Source organism: Egretta garzetta, unplaced genomic scaffold, assembly GCF_000687185.1.
Source record: "Egretta garzetta isolate BGI_Z169 unplaced genomic scaffold, ASM68718v1 scaffold139, whole genome shotgun sequence".
In the NCBI taxonomy this organism is placed as follows: Eukaryota; Metazoa; Chordata; class Aves; order Pelecaniformes; family Ardeidae; genus Egretta; species Egretta garzetta.
The window spans coordinates 1,136,078-1,156,993 of NW_009260832.1; the positions used below are offsets into that span (position 1 = coordinate 1,136,078).

A 20,916-nucleotide genomic window follows, 5' to 3' on the forward strand; every position below is an offset into this window, starting at 1 on the left:
AAGAAGACAAGCCCTGTTGTACCACGTTTTAGCTGCTTGCCAGGTAGTTCCATTCCTGATCTGTATTTTGGGTTGTTCAGTTCACAGCGGGAAGCTCTGGAAAGCCTCTGTACCCAGGCAAATACCTGAACTTCAGCAGTTCAATACAGAAGTTAGCAACAGCATTACAAATCTCAAAGCTTCCATTATGTAAGCCAAACTTACAGTGGTTTTGCTTATGACGAGATTGATTTTTGAAAGACTTCTTTCTGTGTTTCGTACCAATACTAAAGCAAGTACCCCTAAAAAAAATGCTAAGAAGTTCCATTACCCTACAACTGTAAACCAGAAATTAAGCTAATCAGAGGTCAAGGGATATGACAGAATTTTAGGAGCAACATTCCAGAATCAAAGTATCTCAACAATTGCCCTTGCCTACAAACAACTCTGAAGAAGGGGTAATGGTTTTAAAGTAGAAGAGCGTACATTTAGATTGGACGTAAGGAAGAAATTCTTTATGATGAGGGTGCCGAGACACCGGAAGTGGTTGCCCAGAGAAGCTGTGGATGCCCCTCAATGGAAGTGTACAGGTTGGATGGGGCTTTGAGCAACCTGAACCTGTGAAAGGTGTCCCTGCCCCTGGCAAGGAGCTTGGACTAGATCTTTAAAGGCCCCTTCAGACCTAAACCATTCTATGAATCTATATCAGCGACATCCAAACTAAAGATAACTGCAATTCTTTTAACTGCACAAAAATCCAATGCATTAAGTAATGGCTTAAGTGCTGAAGTCAGCTTGTATAGCTAGTTGTATGCATACAATTACATTCGAAAAAACATATTCGCAAACACCCTAGTAGCAACAAGGTGTGTCAATTGTTTTCTTATTCACATTCTACACGGTCTCCTCTTTTCTAATCCAGGTGTTACATTTTTCCTTCGAGGAAAGAAATGGCTTGCTTATAATATTGGCCTAAAATGTTGTTATAGAACAGCTAGTGTATCAACAATGAGATTTTCTGAAACAAAAAAAGCTCACCCCAAACATTTTTAAAAATGAAGATGAAACCTTCTCACTGCTTTGCCTGAAAACATTAATTTATGGGGGGAAAAAAAAAAATCAGAAGCCACTTGCATCTCTCTCTCTCTTAGGCACACATAATGTACAGTTTATTTCCTGGTTTTATGAGGAAGTTTTTCTAATTATTTCCCTGATTTCATTAAACGAGTCTCCATTTTTTGCCTTTTTAACTTAAATTTCTATTTCCTTAGTTGTGCAACTCCAGTCTAGACAGTGGCTCACTTTGGCACAAGCTGGCCACTGCAACATGGCCCCGCAAGACAGCAGTGTCCCCTCAGGAAACAAAGATACAGGAAGCAAAGATCTGAAAGTCCCACTCCAACAAAACCTGGTCTCATCTTTAAGAAACTGACCTAGCCAGCACGGGGCTGAGGGGAAGGGAAGGAGGGAGAAAAGCCAAGCTGCAATATATAAAATGTATTTTCACTGACCTCTCAAATATAGGCTATGATTTATCCCCTTCTTTCACATCTCACTGCTTTTTCCCCCCTCTTTCTCCTTTTTGTTAAATCTCAAATGTTTCTATGACTCTAGAAAAAAAAACAAAGGTGAGTACATGTTTCAAGTTCAGGACTAGTTGCACCTTTGACACTCTCTCCAGTTCTTCAAAATCCAAATCAAACCTTACATGTTCTTATTTGGAAGATGTTCACCTTCGGCAAGTATGGTCTTATTTTTATTTTTTCCCCCCCTGTTCCTGTTATGTCTCTTGAATCCTATTAAACCAGCTAGGTAGGTAACTTCAGCTGTGGTTTAGACAAGCAGATGAAACAAATTCAGAAGGTGTTAGTACAGCCCCGTATGAGTTACCAATAAGAGTGGCAAGTGGTTGTCTAAAGGTTGACAGTTCAATCCTCTTACTGAGGACGAAATATAAAGGTAAGGGTATAAGGGAATATAAAGGATGTGAGGCTAACTCTTGCCATAAGCAGAAGCTGGAGAAGCAAAAGTGCCAGGTCTGGAAAACTGATTTGGAGGGAACTACCACTGCTGATCTAAGGCTTACAAGAATCCTGTTTTCTTTTTAATGTTCCCAGAATAGACTCAACCAGTCAGAGATCTCTCCATCCTTCATTTATTCTATTGCTCTAAGGGTTGTTACTACTGCAGCAAGGCCAACACTAATGCTAATGCTTTTGAATGCAGTTGTCATGGCAGAGTGCCGAAAACTCCTCAAGCCATACATACAATTAGAAAGGAAATGTATTTTACTAAGTTTCTAACTCAGCCAATGCGATGCAGTAACACTTCGCAGGGCAAGCAAGAGTGGTCTCTAGCTTGGGGAATTCTCAACTACGAAATCTTAAAAATGAGCTTCTGACAATAGGTATATAACAATTTTTAAAAAGCCTTTAAAATTCTCGTTTCCTACTACAGTAAGGCTACTATGAACAGTAAAATTGCTATGAAGAGTATTCTTTCTCGGTCTTTGCCCTCGAGCCACATTAGGTACTGTTCATCATATTCTACAAATGAAGAGTCAGACCAATGCAGTAACTGAATAAAAGGCCCCCAAAAAATCTGAGTGTAGTGAAGGCAAATTAAATCTAGTTGTGATACTCCATACTACTTATAAATTTAAGGGTGGGGTTCAGTCATATCATGACAGCCAAACTCCAGAAATAGTACGTATTTAAATGTATCTCACTTTCAATTAATTATTCTGCATTTGTATCTTCAATTGGTGTGTAGTGCTCAACAGTTAGTTGGTACATCTAATGCAAAGCAGACTATATTCATGGTGACTTAACTCAGTAAAGACTTTAAATACACATCCACTTAAAATAACATTACTTTTGCAAAAAAAAAAAAATCAAGCACTGGGAAGTTAAGAATAGTAAAAACATTAGTAACATCACAATTAAGCCATATGATGTGTATTCGCACGCACATCTCTCTAGTCCTGCCTAACATCATGCAATAACTCCACAGTAATGCCAGGAATAGAATTGCACACTCTGATTTTAACACATTGGAACGCAACCAAAGAGACAATTTCTCTCTTCTTATCATACTCCAGCTCATTCATCATTTTTTCTTTTGTATTTCACTAGGCAAAACACTACACTTCTGAACTACGATATCTTCCAAACAGTCTTATCAACACAGTCTCTTTGCTGATCTCATTTTAAAACATAGCAGCAACTCTAACTTGTGAAATAACAAGAATTTTTCCAGGTCACAGGGTCAAAAAACTCCGATTCCCCATATGCTAAGCAGGCACTTAGAGAAGAATACTAACATTCTGCAAAAATTTATAGCAAGGGCGCTCATATCTGTGGCAGTCATACAACCAGGAACTGTCAGCACTGGTATATACAATGTGCACGATAACCCCCCATTCCGCTCGCTGAAGCCACATTCATGTAGCATTTCACTGTGATTCACAGACTGCTTTGAGAACGCCTGGTTTATACAAAACATCACTCAAAATAAAAGTGTTGGAAGTGAAATAATCCTGATCAGTACTACCAGCTTTAGAGGGGTTATCTGCTAAGAGAAGAGCAGAGAGATACCGAAGATAGCTTGAGCAATAGTATTTTGAGCAAGTCTGTAAGCTACTATAAGTTACAAACTGTAAATTTAAGAGAAAAATAAATTAATCACGTATCACCTTTAGTGTTCTTTCCTGTATGTTAAAGTGTATGTTATACAGTACATACAAGTGCAGTTTGAAGCTCTGGTGGTGGAATTTGTGATCCCATTTACATGAAAGCCATTGCTCAAAGCATTAAAATGGATCATCACCAAGCCATAGCTGTGTTTGGGCTGACAGTGCACTGCACTAGAAGAGGAAGCAAAAAGCTGGTTTACTTCCTCCTAGTAGTCATGTATAGTCATGACACCGCACAACTTCCTCCTAGTAGTCATGTATAGCCCTCACCACACTAGTTTTTGCTTTTCGAGCCACTGAATCCACATCCACAGTTTAAGCCTTCATTACCACAAACCAAATCCTTTCACTCACATTTCAATGAAGATGTAAATGAAGTTTAGGTTGCTTGACTTGTATTCACAACTCAGTATCATTAACCAACCAGTGAATTAAGATTACACTGTAGAACTATCACTCCCAGTATATCAAAGTTTCCTTATGAAGCACAAGTATCAAAATCATACATGTGTATAATTTAAGTAGATTTATACCAACATGGTATGGTGGTTAGGACAAGAGGCATTTTGGACAGTCTGAGGCCTGGGTTCTCTCAAGGGTAAGATCCTGCTTTTCTCTCCATTAGTACCTGGGCTGGCACTTCCCCTTTCTCCCTTGAGCACAAATCTGTATGAAACAATTAGATTACTTATTTGGAATACGTCTCGTCTACTTAGTAATCCCATTTTTTTGGCTAGGTTAATTTTAACCTAAATCAGTTTCCCAGCCTTGTTCATCACTCTGACAATCAAATGCTTGTGCCAACTGGAGCAACAGAGGCTGATTTTAGCTGGCACAGCTTCTAGCATTCTCAGAACTATGATCTGAAGATGAAAAACTATTTCACAGGATGCTAATGCTTGCCTTCTTCCCCAATGTTCTTCCCTAGAGGAAAAAAATATTATTTAGTGCCAAAGAAATAAGCTTTTGGAATGTTTTTTAAAAGTACGTCTAGCAAGACAGGTTCTTTATTCTCATTTACAATCCAAATGGAAGGAACACAAATTTAACACTTAAAGAGCTTTCAGCTAGTGTTTTCAACCTTACCCGCAGTATAAATTATGTGTGGAAGACTAGCTAATCGTTTTTAAAATACAGCATTTACAGCAAACTGGAAGTAGCTTTGGACCGTTAAAGAGAGCATCAAACAACAGAACACAAATAGTTCTATTTCATATATACCAGACTTGAGAAAGTATTTAAACAGTTGCTAAGCAGCAGCAGGACACAGGCATCACATCAAATTTTAGTGTTTCGCTGATCATATGTCAGAGAAAGTTTTATAAAATCATTTATCAAAATATTCTCTCAAAGTAACTATTTAGCCAGATTTCAACAAAATTATAGCACAAGAACTTATTGACCAAACACTAGAACAACTAAAGCAAATACAGATGCTGTTAATGTCACAAGTAACACGTATCTTTATTTCAGTAGTCAAGAGCAAAAGAATAGAGAACCAAATAAAAGAGAAAGCTTTTAGATTTTGGCAGTGAGCTTTTCCCCTATGGACAGAACAGGCTGTCCCCACAGAACTAGGATTTACCAAACGTGGCTCAATGATCAAATTACACTTTCTCTGGCATTCACCAAGTAGTGAATGCATGTGTCACAAAAAGCCACAAGGAATCCAAAAAGTTTGAGAGTAGCTCCAAGTATTCCCTTTACTTTCCACACACTCCTTTCAGAAAGTGCTGTCAGTTCCCTGCTCTGTATGCAAAAAGTGACTATTTTATATATTCATATTTCAATAACAAATCATTTCAATTGGATCAATTAATATAATCTAAAAATAATCAAGTAACTTAAATCATCAGTCCAGGATGGTAAAGAGCATAACTTGTCAAAAGCAGGACTTTTCTTATAATTCAGACTGCCAAACTAAGAAAATTATTTGTAAAAACGTTATACAAAAAAAAAAGAAAAGAAAAAATTAGTTGCTAAAAAGAGATTAAGGCTCCACAGGCAACATTCATCACACTCTTCCTGAAGATTCTTAACTTTCCTGTTCTTTGTTAATTAAATAACAACATTTAATTGAACATACTAATGCAAAATAGTAATCTCAAGTTTTACCAAAACAAACTATTTAAGGCCTTTCATTAATTCCCCCTTTGCTGCTCCCCTCCCCCCCCCCAAGGAAAAACTACTTCAATATATTTCAGCTATAATCTACTGGCTTCAATAAAAATGAAAGCTGGCTTGTCAGCCACCAAAGAGTTTTCTGATTTTCAACTCTTTAAAGTAATTTCAGAATTAGCAATCTAGACTATGCTTTTGGAGAAGGATTATAGAAAATCCTCTGAATACACTGAATACATACGCTCAAAACCTCTATGACCCTTTTCAAACCAAGTACAAAGGCCACTCACTGTTGCAGATGCAAACGCTGAAGCTCCACCATTATCATTATGAGATCTGTCAGCTGCTACCTGTAGCACAAGTCCAGAGCACAAGCTATCTTAGCCAGGAAAGTACACAACCACCTTGATTTTGTTTTTTTTAGGTTTGATTTCCAGACTGCTTATGAGGAATACTCAACAGGTCCACTATCGCTATTCTCGCTCACTGTGAAGATAAGGTTGTTAAGAGAATCTTCCCCTATGGGAAGACTCAAGACCCTCTACAAGATGCGAGATCTGCACTGTAAGTTAATTGCCTGGCAGTAGTAGCTAACCTTGCACGCTCCTTTACTAATGGAGTACATGGAGTAATGGAGAGATTTAGGGTGAAACTACATGAGAAAGCTAGGAAGACCGAAAGCTTCAGTAAGAAGCATCCTTCCTTCTCCCACCACTCTGCTCCCAGACACTGCAGTTCTGCCACCTTTCTTGCTCTGGCCGTGATATTTGTTGACCTCTTCTCCAGGTCAAATTCAAGTGATTAACTTATTAGAAGACAGTACCTTTCTTTCTGTTAGATTATTCTTCATGCTTCAGCAGCAATGAGCTGCTACATAAGCTCAAACTGTCTTGGGTACACTCACCCATATCACATCCAGCAGATATTAGGGCACACTGGAAGATCCTACCATGCAAGAAGTCTGGAATTGCATTATTCTGAAATCAAAGACTTCACTGCCAAACTGAGAGGAACAATGAAAGAGGCTGACACAAATTATGCCTGCTTTCAAAGAACTGTAATTAAGAATCTGAATTACAGATCCTGTAAGTGTGGCTAGACCAAAAGCTGAATTTGAGTAGTGAGTTATGAGCCACGTATTATATTATTTTAGCAGCCAGCAATGGCTCAGTGGTATGACTGCACCATTTATATATTCCTTCTATTATCTCCCTGTGGGATTGCATACTAAACCAATTCTAAAACTAGAATAGGTGCATAAGAGCAGTGACTGCCTAAAAAAAACCAACCCCAAAACATTTCCAAGAAACATGTGAAAAAATACTTTAGGAAGCACTAGTCTGGATTTATGCAGTCTCAAACAGGCTGGAATCATATAATCTAAGACTGTTCTGCCTCAAACCACCTCCAACAGCATCCCTGATAAAACAGGGTTGATCTGGAATGTTTTCTAAACTTCAACCTATAACTCTGGAATACTCTGCAATAAAAGACAGCTCCATTTTCATAAAATCACTGAAAAATTTAGATTGGAAAGCTCTTCTGGAGGTCAACAGCTCCAAACACCTCCTGAAAGCAGGACTAACTTCAGGTTTAAACCTGGTGCACAGGGCCTTGGCCAGCCAAATTCTGAAAATCCCCAAGGACAGAGATTCTACTGGGTTTCTGTAAAACCTCCTCCAGTATTTAATCACCCCCACTAAGCAGAACTTTTTCTTTATGTCTATTCCCTTGTTGCAATCTACAACTTATCTCTTGTTTTGCTCACCACTTGAGAAGAGTATGCTGCCCCCATCTTGCCTATAATTCCCATTAAAACACCTTAAGACTATATGCAAGTCCACTTTTAGCCCTCTCTCCCCCACATTAAAGATGCTGAGTTTTCTCAGCCTTTCCGCGTCTATCACCAGCCATCTTAGCTGCCCTCAGCTGAACTTGCTCCAGTTTGTCAGCATTTCTTGTAAGGGCAGGCTCAAGACAGTCTATCAGATGCATCCTCACAAGCGCTGAATAGAAGGAACAATCACACCCTACAACATGCTGGCTATGTTCTTCCTTATGGTTGGTCTGAAAAGCCCTTTTGCCTATGCTTTGAGAAAACTGACAGATTGGGAAATACTTCAGAGCCCATTTAGATTTGCAGCTGCTACTTGAAATATGCTTTTTTTAAAGCAAGATTAATTAACTTGAAGCTTTTACAGTGCTTTTACATCAGCAATTGCATTCTAAATTAAGTAAAAATAAGTATCTAAACAAATAGAATAATTAGTATAAAAATATTTTTTCTGCACTTTTACATGCGTAATACTTTCAACATTTGAATGTATTTCTGATTATTTTGTGAACACACACACAAACAATGTGCAGCGCCTGGAGAAAAGCATTCAGTTTGTCAGCTGCCTACTTAAGAAACTGAAGTGCGGAAAAACACACAGAGAAAAATGAAAGTTATGGGGCTGAATATGTTATGAGACAGAGCTATAGGAAAAATTATAAGCCTCAATGCATTTTGTGACATAAGCCCAAATTAAATTCAAACCTGTGTGCCAAGTATTTATCTGCTACTGTTGGGCTCTATGCAGATCCTTAATCAGTAGCTTATGTGAGCCCCAACTCTTTTTTCCAGAGACCTTGAAATCCCTTTCCACTAACTAGATGTTTACATGTTTCAGTGGAATTTAGTTCCATTTGAGTAAGACTTACTTCTTTTTAGCCCAGACAAATGTCCTCTCTAGACATCACAGAAAACCCATTTAAATATTTGAAATTCAAATTTTAAAATGCCAAACTTCTTAATGCCAAAAATCAAAGCCACTGCTAACAGTATTTTCACAGTAGGAAAGTTTTAGATGCCAGTATAGACAGTGGAAAACCTTTTTCACTATCTTATACTAGAGTTCAGAAAAAATTGTCAAGCCCCACATCTTCCTGTGTCATAGCAGCTGCCAGATCTTGCTCTGCCTTTGTAGATAAATGCAGGATGGCCATCTATTGACTAAGAAAACAGTAAACCTTGTAAGTGAAAGAGTATATAGGTATCAAAAAGGGCTACTCTCAGTTGTTACTGGCACCAGTCATGAAACTAAGAAAAAACAAAAAACCCCAAACCAAACCCAAACGGTTTCAGATGGACTTTTAAATCCATTTTCCCCCCACTGCCTTGAAAAGCAGCTTCTTTCCAATAAGGAATGGAAACTGCTACACTTTCCATGAAATAAAAGTTACCACCATGTTGCAAATGAATGGTTAGTTATTTTAAATGAGGTGGTATAGTTAATTCCTTATGTGGAAAAAAAGCGATTAAAAATGTTTTGAAATGCTGTGGCTTCCTCTTATCCTATTCTATTCCTCTTCCAGAAAGCCTACTGATTAGTCTCGAGACAGACAGACATGCAATTGCTTTTGGTCATTACATGAGAAGTCCTCAGAACAAAAGCAAAGACAACAGCCTATGAATTATATTGGAAGGCTACACCTCCTTTGAGCTTAAATGTCCTTCTACCTTACCCTTAAAGCTACGTTCAAGCTGTAAAGAAGCAGTAATCTGCCACTGGAAATGCCACATCCTCATTCTGACACTGTCAGGTACTCTTATGCATGTTGTAAAAAAGGAGCAGTTCTAGTGATTGGGCCGCTGAGGGAATCAAACGGCATAAAATTGGAGGCACCCCCGGAACCCAGCCCAGTCTGCAGATGAGGAGGCCTCTCACCCCCATTACTATAGAACAGTATTAATGACACTGTCCAAGACAGCTTAACCATTTCAACCGGGAGCCACAGGGGACAGATACAGCAGCTTGGTTGACTGGTGTGTAACACTAAGGAACTATATCACATCTGGACACATTTTCAAGACATTGCAGCACGAATTTTGGCCATACTCTGCCCTTTTACATCAATTAGAGATATATAGGTTTAAAACAAATGACTAATTTTAGTCCCTGTAAGACAGGCTTAGTGACACTGGCCACAGACAGCATCTAAGGAAGCAAGTAAAACACAAAGCAACTCTTCCACAGAATCCACTGAATTTGCCATAATGCAACACAGGTTATCACAAATAATTTAAAACTAACAAACCTACAGCCATTCCATAACACTAAAACATATTCTGAAATATTCACACTTACTTCATTGTTTCAGCTGCAGTAAACTCAATCCCTTTTTACCATCAGTGAGTCCTAACAGGATCGCTCCAGCCAAATCAAAACTAAACGCCAATACCAGTTCCACCAACACCACAGGCAAGCTGCAGGCCCGTATCTGTCAGGAACAAACCAAACCAACAAAATCTAAAATGAACACTGCCATTTCAGTTACATGAATTTAGAATGAAAAATTATGAAATGCTCCTAGGCCTGAGTTAATAGTAAGATTAATAGGTATCATAGTAGATTAAAATATATTCTTATCCACTACGATGTTTTGTAGGAAAAACTATCTAACAATAAATTACTTGAATTTTACAACAACAAATGTAACTTGCCTTTTTTTAGACTTATTCCTTGTATCTCAATTTATATCATAAAAGAGACAAAAGACAGTTCTTCTCATAACTTTAAATTCTATAAAGAAATCTCCCTTACAAACAACACTGGAAGTTAAAAATGTGTTTCTTATAGACTCAAGAGCAAGGGAAACTAGTAGTACGGTGAAATGAGTTGCCCATATGCCTTTTTCCAACTTCAGAAGAAATTTTGCATGAGTTTTCTTTATAGCTTCTGAACTATTGCATAATTTTCTCAAGTATCAGTGATTTTAGCAATTTCACTCCTGCGCAGATCAGTAAGTCTACCCACATATTAAAATTTCTCTTCAGTGCTTAGGAAAGCTACAAAGAGTCAGCAAAAAACTGTCTACAACCCCCCCCCCTCCATTTTAACGAAACCTTAAACTTTGCATAATTAGAAAAAACTCTTTCCAGTTGTTGCCATAGGGATAGTGAACTCAAAGGAATATGCAAAGCACAAATTTCTGCTGTTACACTACCTTATATTTCTCAATTGATTTGTAATTGTTCGGCATTAACATCACATGATTATAAGTAACATTTGATAAAAGCATTTAGAATACTAGTCTATTTAAAACTCTAAGGCTTCTCATTGTCCCTGTATCACGAAGCCCATTCCAGACTGACATTTGGAAGTTGAACGGGGCAGAAGGTATTCCAAACACTTATTACCAAATTAAATAAATGAAACTGTTTTACAGCCACATATGAGCTTATTTATTTATCAACTTAAAGGAAGTAAAAGAATATGAAATACTGTAGCTTTTTTAAAAAATCCTATAAATACACTATTAGTCAAATATGATTGAAGGAAGCCCACCTTAGCTGAATGGTACCAGAATACAAAGAAATGTAACAACAGTTTTAAATTATTTATTCACTGTATATCATATGTAGCAATACACAAAATTACAGTTTTTAAAAGCAAAGCAAAAAAAATTCAAATTCTTTAACTACTCCAAGTAAGGGAAAATACTTCTTCAGACAAGAAATTAAAGAATGTAATTGCCTGGGTGCATGAAATTTGGCAAGTAATAGGAGAGCCCAAGTTTCTGGACAAAGAATCAAAACATTTTGATGCCTTCTTTCCCAAGTGGACCCATAGCTACATAACCACCTTTCTACATGTGCAGTGACAAAAAAAAGGAATTCTTAAGAAATCCCATATTGTCTCCTGAACCTTAAACCTCTTTTTTAGAGCTTTTAGCTTCTTATTGTATTTACCCAAGAACTGTAAATTTCATTTCCTGCAAGACTTCCTGTTGCCCTCACCTTCAAAAGTAAAGATTGTTCTTAATCTTTAATCATCTCCAGGAATACCAATGTGGTTAAAGATGGAAGCAACTATCTCAACATTACATGTATTCCAAGTAGACAGCACAAACAGAAGATGCCTTGACTTTATAGTTCCTCAATTTTCCAATGATCTATAGTACTTAAAATCAGTTTTTTAATGTAAAGAATAGTAATTTTTATAGAGAACTGACAGACATCTGTTGTATATATGTTATATATTTTGACAACACAGAAGTATCAGAGCAAACCCCACAATTATCCTTTTCTCCATTCCACAATCAAAACAAACTGTACTGATGAAAGCTGCATCTGTATGAGAAATATTTTGCCAGCATAGTATAACTGTACCAGCAAAACACCTAGAATACACAGATTAAGCCATAGGCTACAGTTTCACAACACTTTTTCCACTGCAGTACCAGCTTAAGCAGTCCTCATCCCTCAGCTGTGCTGGCACAACTGTTTGTGCAGCTGAGCAGTGAGGCCGGTCAGGGAATCGATCCAGGTTAAAAATAATATTTTTCTGATGGTAAATTCCACAATCTGCTTTGCTGCATAGCCACCTGGAACATTAACTAGTTATACCAGTGCAACTGAGGGGCAAGGCAGGAATAAGCAGCTAAAGTCAGGGCAGCTCATGCTGGTGCTGACATGGAAAGAAACGCTCATGAAACTACACCCTTGGTCTTTAAATGTTTTGGCATTCCCTCATTAAGTGCATTATCCAAATAGTGCAGGCTAAAAGAGAAGAATACTACCTCACAAATGTGTAAAAAAAGCGCAGGAGGCTTCCACCCACTTTTCAGGAAATACTATACACGGGCCGTAAGAAATTCTCTTACGAACTACTATTTTTAAAATAGAAGTTGCAACTGCCCCCCTTCCCTCCTCCTTCATCATCATTCCCTGTTTGTGAGGAACAAGTGTATTTGGTCATTTACTGTTTCTTTCACTAGTTCACACAAAAAACCTATTGGATCTCTGTCCTTCAGGCAAATGGGCAAGATGTTACTGCATTTGTCCTCTTAACAAATCCCAGGCAACAGAAAAGGAGAGGAAAATAAAACTGTAAGTTAGGACAGTAATATCTGCTTACAGCACCTTTATATATAAGCACATTTTCTGTGCTATGATAAAGTAACAAGATGACTACAAAAAATTACAACTTATCTCACAGTACTAGCTACCTTGTTTATGTAAGGACTACACCCTGCCTCCCTGATAAGCTTTTAACCTTCAGCAGCAACAGAACAAGCCCTTCTGTTAGTGATTTGCTTTACTCCTCAAGTTTTTCAGCCTAACTATCAGATAAACATGTCTAGAAGGCCACGAAAAGGTATGACGCCTTGCTGGTTGTGCTCTACCGATACAAATGCCTTCTACTCCTGGGGACAGGAGCTAGTGGCATAAAAACTGCTCAAGTTGATCACTTCGTGGATAAGGCTTCCAGACAGAAGCTGGTTTGTATCGTATTCGCATGGTGTGCAAGACACAGGGAGCACACACCTGTGTCTCAACCATGTTCAAAAGCAGCAGCATTCCCTGGCACATAATCTTCTTCCTCCTCCTTGTTACAGCAGTTTCTGAAAGGATTGCAGTTAATACCCGAAAGCGAGTATATGCTTTTACTTTCACTTAAAAGAAAAAAACACCCTAATTTTGGGAACAATCTATTATTTAAGTTCATATCTTAGTCGCACATACGTGCTTCACATGTAGGCAAGTTTCTGTACACGTCTCAGAAAAGTTAATAAATCAAATGCATCTTTTCAAATGTTTAACCTGAAAACATATCAGACAGCTACGTCCAACTTTTGTAGCTTCTATGTATTTGCCTCAAAGCATTCCTGAGACATCTTAATGCTATCAACTTAAGAGAATCAGGGTATAAATCTTTTTCACCTGTTAACTTCAGATGTTGATCATCAGATTTAATTCAACATACAGTTGAGAAGTCCAAGGGAGGAATACTGTAATTAAAGAATGAGGCTTATATAAATTATTCTGAACTAATATTAATGCCAAGAATACACTGTACTCTTTCCAGCCATCCCTGGGCAGCAGCAAAGGGCACTTCTCAGAGATGGAACATGAGCAAGAGGTCTTGTTTAGTACTTTGATCTTTTATTAAGCTTCCAATGGATATTACAATTTAACAAGCCAGTAACAATAATACCTGAAAATCAGTTGACATAGGACTTTTTTTTTTTTTTTTTTAAACTCAAGTAGGAATTAGTGTGAAACATTACACAGGCTTAATTAAGGTTAAGACAGAATTACCCTTCATCTTGAACACAACTTACCCCACCATAGAAGCTTATCCTCCCAGGAGTTGTGCAATTCCTAACCCATTCAGATAAAAATATGAGCTGAAGTATGCACTTCTTCAGCAATTAGGAGGCACAAAATAATGATAAGCAGTGTATTTGTCAGACCTAGACCAAATGATCTCAAATTACTGATCAACCTGTAGTGTAACTCTGCAGTAGCCTATACTGTAAAGGAAACAACACACTGGAGTCCTGAGACAGTAGCCTGGTTTCCCATCTGCTCTGAATGCACCTCTTCAGGGGCCAGGTTTCACCGCACTACTCTGTTACGGAGCAAATTCTGATAAACTCACCATTATATTAAACTGTAGTCTGTAGGAGCCCATGAACACACAATTTTATTTAGGTACTTGCTCTAGCACCTTATCGCAGTTGTATAAGACCAGGTAAGAGTCATGGATTTTATGTGCCCAAATACATCACCCAATACAAGTATTACCTGTTTATGCACAAAAAGTAAAACTCATTATTTAAAAACATGTATTTCCCCTTATGTAAGTCTTACCATATCATTATGGTAACATGGATGCACATAAATTAATCTGCCTTCTCAGAAGATCCTACAACAGGTAATTGAGCAACCAAAACCAGCTTGCTGTCACTCGGAGAGGTTCCTTTCTAAATACTACGTCAGAGCTCTTTGGCAAGAGTCCTCAAGTTACGTGTTCTGCACACGTAATTTCGCAGACAGTTCTGAAAGAAATCCTTTAACACGACATCTTTTATTAAAAGCTAGCAAGTTATCTTAAGTGAACTTTCTCCACCTGTTTACCATATACCTGTCCTCATTTTTCTATCCCCCAACACCTCCATCTCAGTCCAGTTCAACAGGCTGCTGCTGCCACCTATGGGGAGAGGTCTACTCTCCTCCCTCCTCCATGGCAACTTTTCTCTGGCTCTTCTGCTCCCTGGGCATTTCAAAGAGGCAAATCCATTTGCTAGTGCAGCAGAAAGTTACTTTTTGGTGGGTGAGGGAGAGCCCGAATTACTCTCTAGTAAATATAGCTGGCTAGAAGAGGGACCTAAGAAGTGTCAATACAAGCCCACGTGTAGGGGAACAGTACAGACTGGGGATATATTTCCCTTGTTAATAGGAGGGGCCCGTTAGACTGGCAGTCTATTATTTCAAAGAATATGAACAAGCAGAATGACTGCCGAACTCTAGAGCTGACAGCCAAATAGCATGTTGTTAGTTATAAATAAAGTGACCACTGCTACTGCTATCATCAACAAATGTCTAACCATACCAGTGTTGCTTACAAAAACCATAAAAAGTTGGTTTATCAAGCCTACCACTTTCACATACAAATGTAAAGACGCTTGAGCCTTTAAAAATAAACAAACACTTAGCTGACTTTGGGTTCCTTCTGTAGTTTTTGGTCTTGTACCATTTTGTGATTAAAATATAATTTGAAGTACGCAATTAATATGAAGTCAAGTTCATATATATTTGATTCCAAGCTTTCAATGAATCTCCGAAGAGTTGAGACAAACTACTCCTTTGATAGCAATTGGGCTAGTACCCCTGAAGTTTCAAGTGAACTACGGCAAAAAGACTAAAATCAAGTCAGCCCCAGAGCTAAATATTCCATTAACACATCCACAGAACGGTTCTACCCTAACATGGAAGAAAAAAAAAAAATTAAAATATCTGTTGTCCACAGCATGAAACAAGAACGTAACTGAGCCATACAAGTATCTGGTAATTCATAAAAATAACAGTTTCAAGCTTGGCACCAGACATGCAACGGTGACACTTCTGCTCAGATCCATATTTTTATCACTCAGTTGTGACAACCCTTCAGAATACCAAATTTTCAGTTGGATAGTTTTACAAGTGTAATTTTACATCAATTATAGTCATCATCAGCACAAAGCTGACTAGAAGTGTTTGCAATTCCAGTTTTAAAAGAAAGAAACAGTTGTCAAAAGAGATTGCCACTACTACATAAAAATGAGCTTTGCTCTTCTGAAAAGCTTCAGACGTGAAAGGAGGAAGAAAGGAATTCTTATCAGTATAGTTTCTTTTTCTATCACTTTGTTTCATTCAAAACAAGCAGCAGTTATACCCTTTAATGGAGCAGATTCAGTGTTAGATGCCAAGTTTTGAAAAATTCTAGGTATATGGGAAGACACTAGGCTCCACACAGTCTCTGCCTGACAGCATGGAAGGCAAAAGAAGAAAACCAGTCTAGAGGGTTAGGACTCCCTGAGCAGTTGTAAACTCAGCACAGACTTTCAGTTTCACATCCGGCAGTAATGCTTTTCTACACATTCTGACAATTTTATCTGACAGCAAGACTTGGAAGGGAAGGAACTTGTCTTACTCTTGCAGCGCTGCCCTCATTTCTCTACTGTCGTCCACTTTCATTTCCACATTACCCAGAGTCTATCTACTCCAAAGATTTAAAAAAAGGAAAAAAAATGGAAGCATTGAAAATTTTTTGGTTCTCAAAAAAAGACTAGCCTAGAAAACACTTGTTTCTTGGGGGTTTTTTATTTTGTTGTTTTTTAAAAAGATTCTCCCCCAAAATTTTTAACCTTGAATTTTTATACATGCAGGCTATGCTCTGCAGCCTTGGAAGGACAGAGGCTTGTGGTTTAAGAACATTCAAATTCTGACTTCAGCAGCTGGAGCCTGAAGAACACCAAGTATCACACAGCTCATTGAAAAACCACTAGAGTTGGCACCATGTTTCTTTTGCTACTTGTTCCTGTCGTTTTTTCATGCACATCCTACCAGTAAGCAAAAAATATATTCAGAAATCAACACTTCAATTACCCTACATCCTTTTTTCTCTCCACTCTCTCATCTGTTAAAGAGCAACCACCACAAGAAATTCCACTTTCCAATCATAATAGAAATCCCATTTACTACAATTAGCAAGACAAAACAAACTACAGATATAGTTTGAAACAGATCTGTCACTACAGGCTGGAGGAAAAGGTTAAAAACAGGTATAGAAAGAGCACAGTAGATTCCCTTGTAGGGCACTCCCAAAGATGAAGACAAGAGGAGAAAGGTCCTGAGAAACAACCACTGAGGGTGATGTAATCTGAAGCTTTTCATAATGTCTAAAGGCTATTATTGTTGGCCTGGGAAAGGTGAGTATCAGCAGCAAACAGAACGGCCTCCAAATTAATGGGGTCCCTAAGTCCAAGTCATAAAAGCGCACTCTCTGTAAGCGAGAAGATTAGCTACAGAGGGCCAGAGATGCAAATAAAATAATTGCTGTGGACCTTTCAGCTTTGGTGTAGAGAAAATATATAGAAGTATATAGATAAGTATAGAGTATAGAAGAAAATAACTCTCACATAGCAAGACAGTTTAAACTGCAAACTTTAGGAAGGGGACAGGTGAGTTAATAATGGCTAACAGAAACAGTCTTCAACTACCCTCTTTATTATTCCTCTAACTTATGTCACTGATATAAAGCCTACCAAGCACTGTTTACAACTACAAGGTCCCCAATATAGAAGTCCATGTGCCTACAACAACTTGCTGCTCCAGTTCTTGGAAACTGCATCTGCTCTTGAAAGATAATTTTACTGGCTCCTCTGGTAAAACTCTTACCTGCTTCAAAACATGACACCAGCATGATTTTAAGACTCAAAGCTCAGCATCTCCTCCTCCAATTCCAGAAGTCTTCAACATTTTAGATTTCATTCTCTCAGCCCAAGAAAGAGGTGACTGAACTGTGAAAAGAAAATTGCCACAGCAGCTACCTACACAAATTTGAATGATAGATTTAACATGTAGAGACAATAACAAAGTCTCTTTTTTTTGGTCAAGGAAATAGAAAAAGTAAATGTAAACAACATGATCATAACTGAGAAAAGAGGAGTCTCAGAACAAATTATCAGAGAAGACCTCTCCACACACACATTCATAGAGACTGATGTCCCTGACTCACTATTTGCTCAAATACTGATAAAAGCAAATGTTTGTTCTCCGTGGATGATGTTAAAGGTAAAAATAAACAACACATAGGGAATAACAAAATAATTTGATTATGTTACCAAGACATTTGAGTATTTATATTGCAATACCTAAAAACTATTATCATTGCCCCTCCCACTGTACAGGAAGATCAAGTTCGTGACCACCTGAGGAACCTGAACATACATAAGTCTATGGGACCTGACGAGATGCATCCCAGAGTCCTGAGGGAACTGGCTGATGCAGTTGTCACGCCACCCTCCATGATATTTGAAAAGTTATAGCAGTCAGGTGAAGTGCCTTGGGACTGGAAGAAAAGAAACACTGTGCCCATCTTTAAAAAGGGTCGAAAGGAGGACCCTGGGAACTACTGCCCTGCCAGTCTCACTTCTGTGCCTGGGAAGATCATGGAACAGATCCTCCTAGATAATATGCTAAAGCACATGGAGGACAGGGAGGTGATTCGAGACAGCCAGCATGGCTTCACCAAGGGCAAGTCCTGCCTGACGAACCTAATGGCTTTCTATGATGGAGTGACTGCATCAGTGGACAAGGGAGAAGCAACAGATGTCATCTATCTGGACTTCTAAAAGCCTTTGACATGGTCCCCCGCCACATCCTTCTCTCCAAGTTTGGGACATATGGATTCGATGGATGGACTGGTCAGTGGATAAGAAATTGGTTGGATGGTTGCATCCAGAGGGTAGTGGTCAATGGCTCGATGTCCAAATGGAGACTGATGACAAGTGGTGTCCCGCAGGGTTCTATACTGGGACCAGTGCTGTTTAATATTTTCATCAACGACGCAGACAGCAAGTTGAGTGTACCCTCAGCAAGTTTGCAGATGACACCAAGCCTAGTGGTGCAGTTGACACACCAGAAGGATGGGATGTCATCCAAAGAGACCTGGATAGGCTGGAGAGGTGGGCCTGTGTGAACTTCATGAGGTTCAACAAGGCCAAGTGCAAGGTCCTGCACCTGGGTTGGGGCAAATCCTGGTATCAGTACAGGCTGGAGGATGAAGGGATTGAGAGCAGCCCTGCAGAGGAGGACTTAGGGGTAATGGTGGGTGAAAAGCTGGACATGAGCCAGCAATGTGTGCTGGCAGCCCAGAAGGCCAACCCTATCCCAGGCTGCAGAAAAAGCAGGGCCATCAGGTCGAGGGAGGCGATTCTGCCCCTCTACTCTGCTCTGGTGAGACCTCACCTGGAATATTATGTCCAGCTCTGGAGCCCTGAACACAAGGACACGGACCTGTGGTAATGGTGGGTGAAAAGCTGGACATGAGCCAGCAATGTGTGCTGGCAGCCCAGAAGGCCAACCCTATCCCAGGCTGCAGAAAAAGCAGGGCCATCAGGTCGAGGGAGGCGATTCTGCCCCTCTACTCTGCTCTGGTGAGACCTCACCTGGAATATTATGTCCAGCTCTGGAGCCCTGAACACAAGGACACGGACCTGTTAGAGCGGGTCCAGAGGAAGGCCACAAAAATTATCTGAGGGACGGAACACCTCTCCTGTGAAAGAAAGGCTGAGAGAGTTGGGGTTGTTCAGCTTGCAGAAGAGAAGGCTCCAGGGACACCTTATTGTGGCTTTTCAGTCCTTAAAGAGGGCTTATAAGAAAGACTGGAACAATCTTTTTAGCAAGGCCTGCTGTGACAGGACAAGGGGTAATGGTTTTAAACTAAAACAGGGTAGGTTTAGACTGGATATATGGAAGAAATTCTTTACAATGAGGGTGGTGAAACACTGGAATGGGTTCCCTAGAGAGGTGGTGGAGGTCCCATCCCTGGAAACATTCAAGGCTGGGTTGGACAGGGTTCTGAGCAACCTGATCCAGTTAAAGGTGTCCCTGCTCACTGCGGGGGGGTTTGGCTAGATGACCTCTACAGGTCCCTTCCAACCCAAAGCATTCTATGATGATTCTTAACAGAGCAAAGATACTTAGAATATTACTATTCCTAACTGCTGAAAAAAGAGGGAAGAAATTAAAAAAAACCCTCCCTTACAAACATCTGTAATCACCAAGCATCTTTAAAAAAAATGAAAATACTAGTGACAAAAATCTCCCATTCCTTTCCTTCATTTAAAAAGCGAAGAAAGAACCTTGAACCAGAATTGTCATGGGATCTGAATCCAACCATGAGAGAGATTAAATGAATCATTTAAACCCAATCAAAAACTAGTTTATTCAGAATACTCGGACTCAAAATTAGGTTCTCCATCTTTTTGAAAAAAGCAGTCTCAGTCTTCCTCTTTACACCTTTCACATACAGTGTATTCCTTTCTGCTCAAGAGCAACTTCCAATTAAAATGTTTCATTACAGACAATACCATTTTGAAACACTCATATTACTTCAATCCAGAAAATAAACATTGTCAGTATATTAAAATGTTTCACATATTAAAGTATACCATGCAAAGTTATTGTACATTTCACAGCCTAAATCTGTATCAAACTGAAAAGCGGAAGTCAGAGAAAGTTACTTCTTTTTGAAATTTAAAGGTTTTTTTGAGGTAGAAAATGAGTGGCTGAAGCAATCAGTCATAGGGGCATTTTTATTTCAGTGAAGTAACAGTGGAGATGTTCTAATAGGGGCTAACATTTTTGGCTATTTTAAGGATTTGGGGAAAATTTTCATGCAAGAGTTTATTCAGAGAGGTCATCTTTTGAGAACAGCAGGCTTAAAGATACAGTGTAATAACCAAATGTATGATTAAAAGATACATCTGAAGATCAAATAGACCACATCCTCAGTTTTGTGCATTGCTGTACTTTATTTTACCCATACTTCCCTGAGAAAAGAACTTATAATCAAAATTAAACTCTCCTTTTTTCATTTTGTCACACTTAAAAGTTTCCAGTTACACCTGGAACTGGCATGGTAAGACAAGCCTCGAAGCAGTATCAAACCCAATTCTCCCACTGTCCTCAGGGATGACCTTGTCCTGAAGCCTCTGAAATGGTGAGGTCTCTTATGGTCAACTCCCATTCCATGGTACTTTGATTGGCTGTGAGGTGGGTAGGTGGAAGGAGGCTAATGAGCAAA

General features: G+C 38.9%; 1 protein-coding gene across 1 annotated transcript in view; it reads right to left on the reverse strand.

Annotated features, from left to right (window-relative positions):
* Positions 1-17,647, reverse strand: part of TAB2 (TGF-beta activated kinase 1 (MAP3K7) binding protein 2) — a 49,838-nt gene extending 32,191 nt beyond the window's left edge. Inside the window, 1 exon segment of the mRNA XM_009646958.2 lies at positions 17,505-17,647. The gene's annotated coding sequence lies outside the window, so the exon portion shown is untranslated.
* Positions 17,648-20,916: the final 3,269 nt, after the last annotated feature.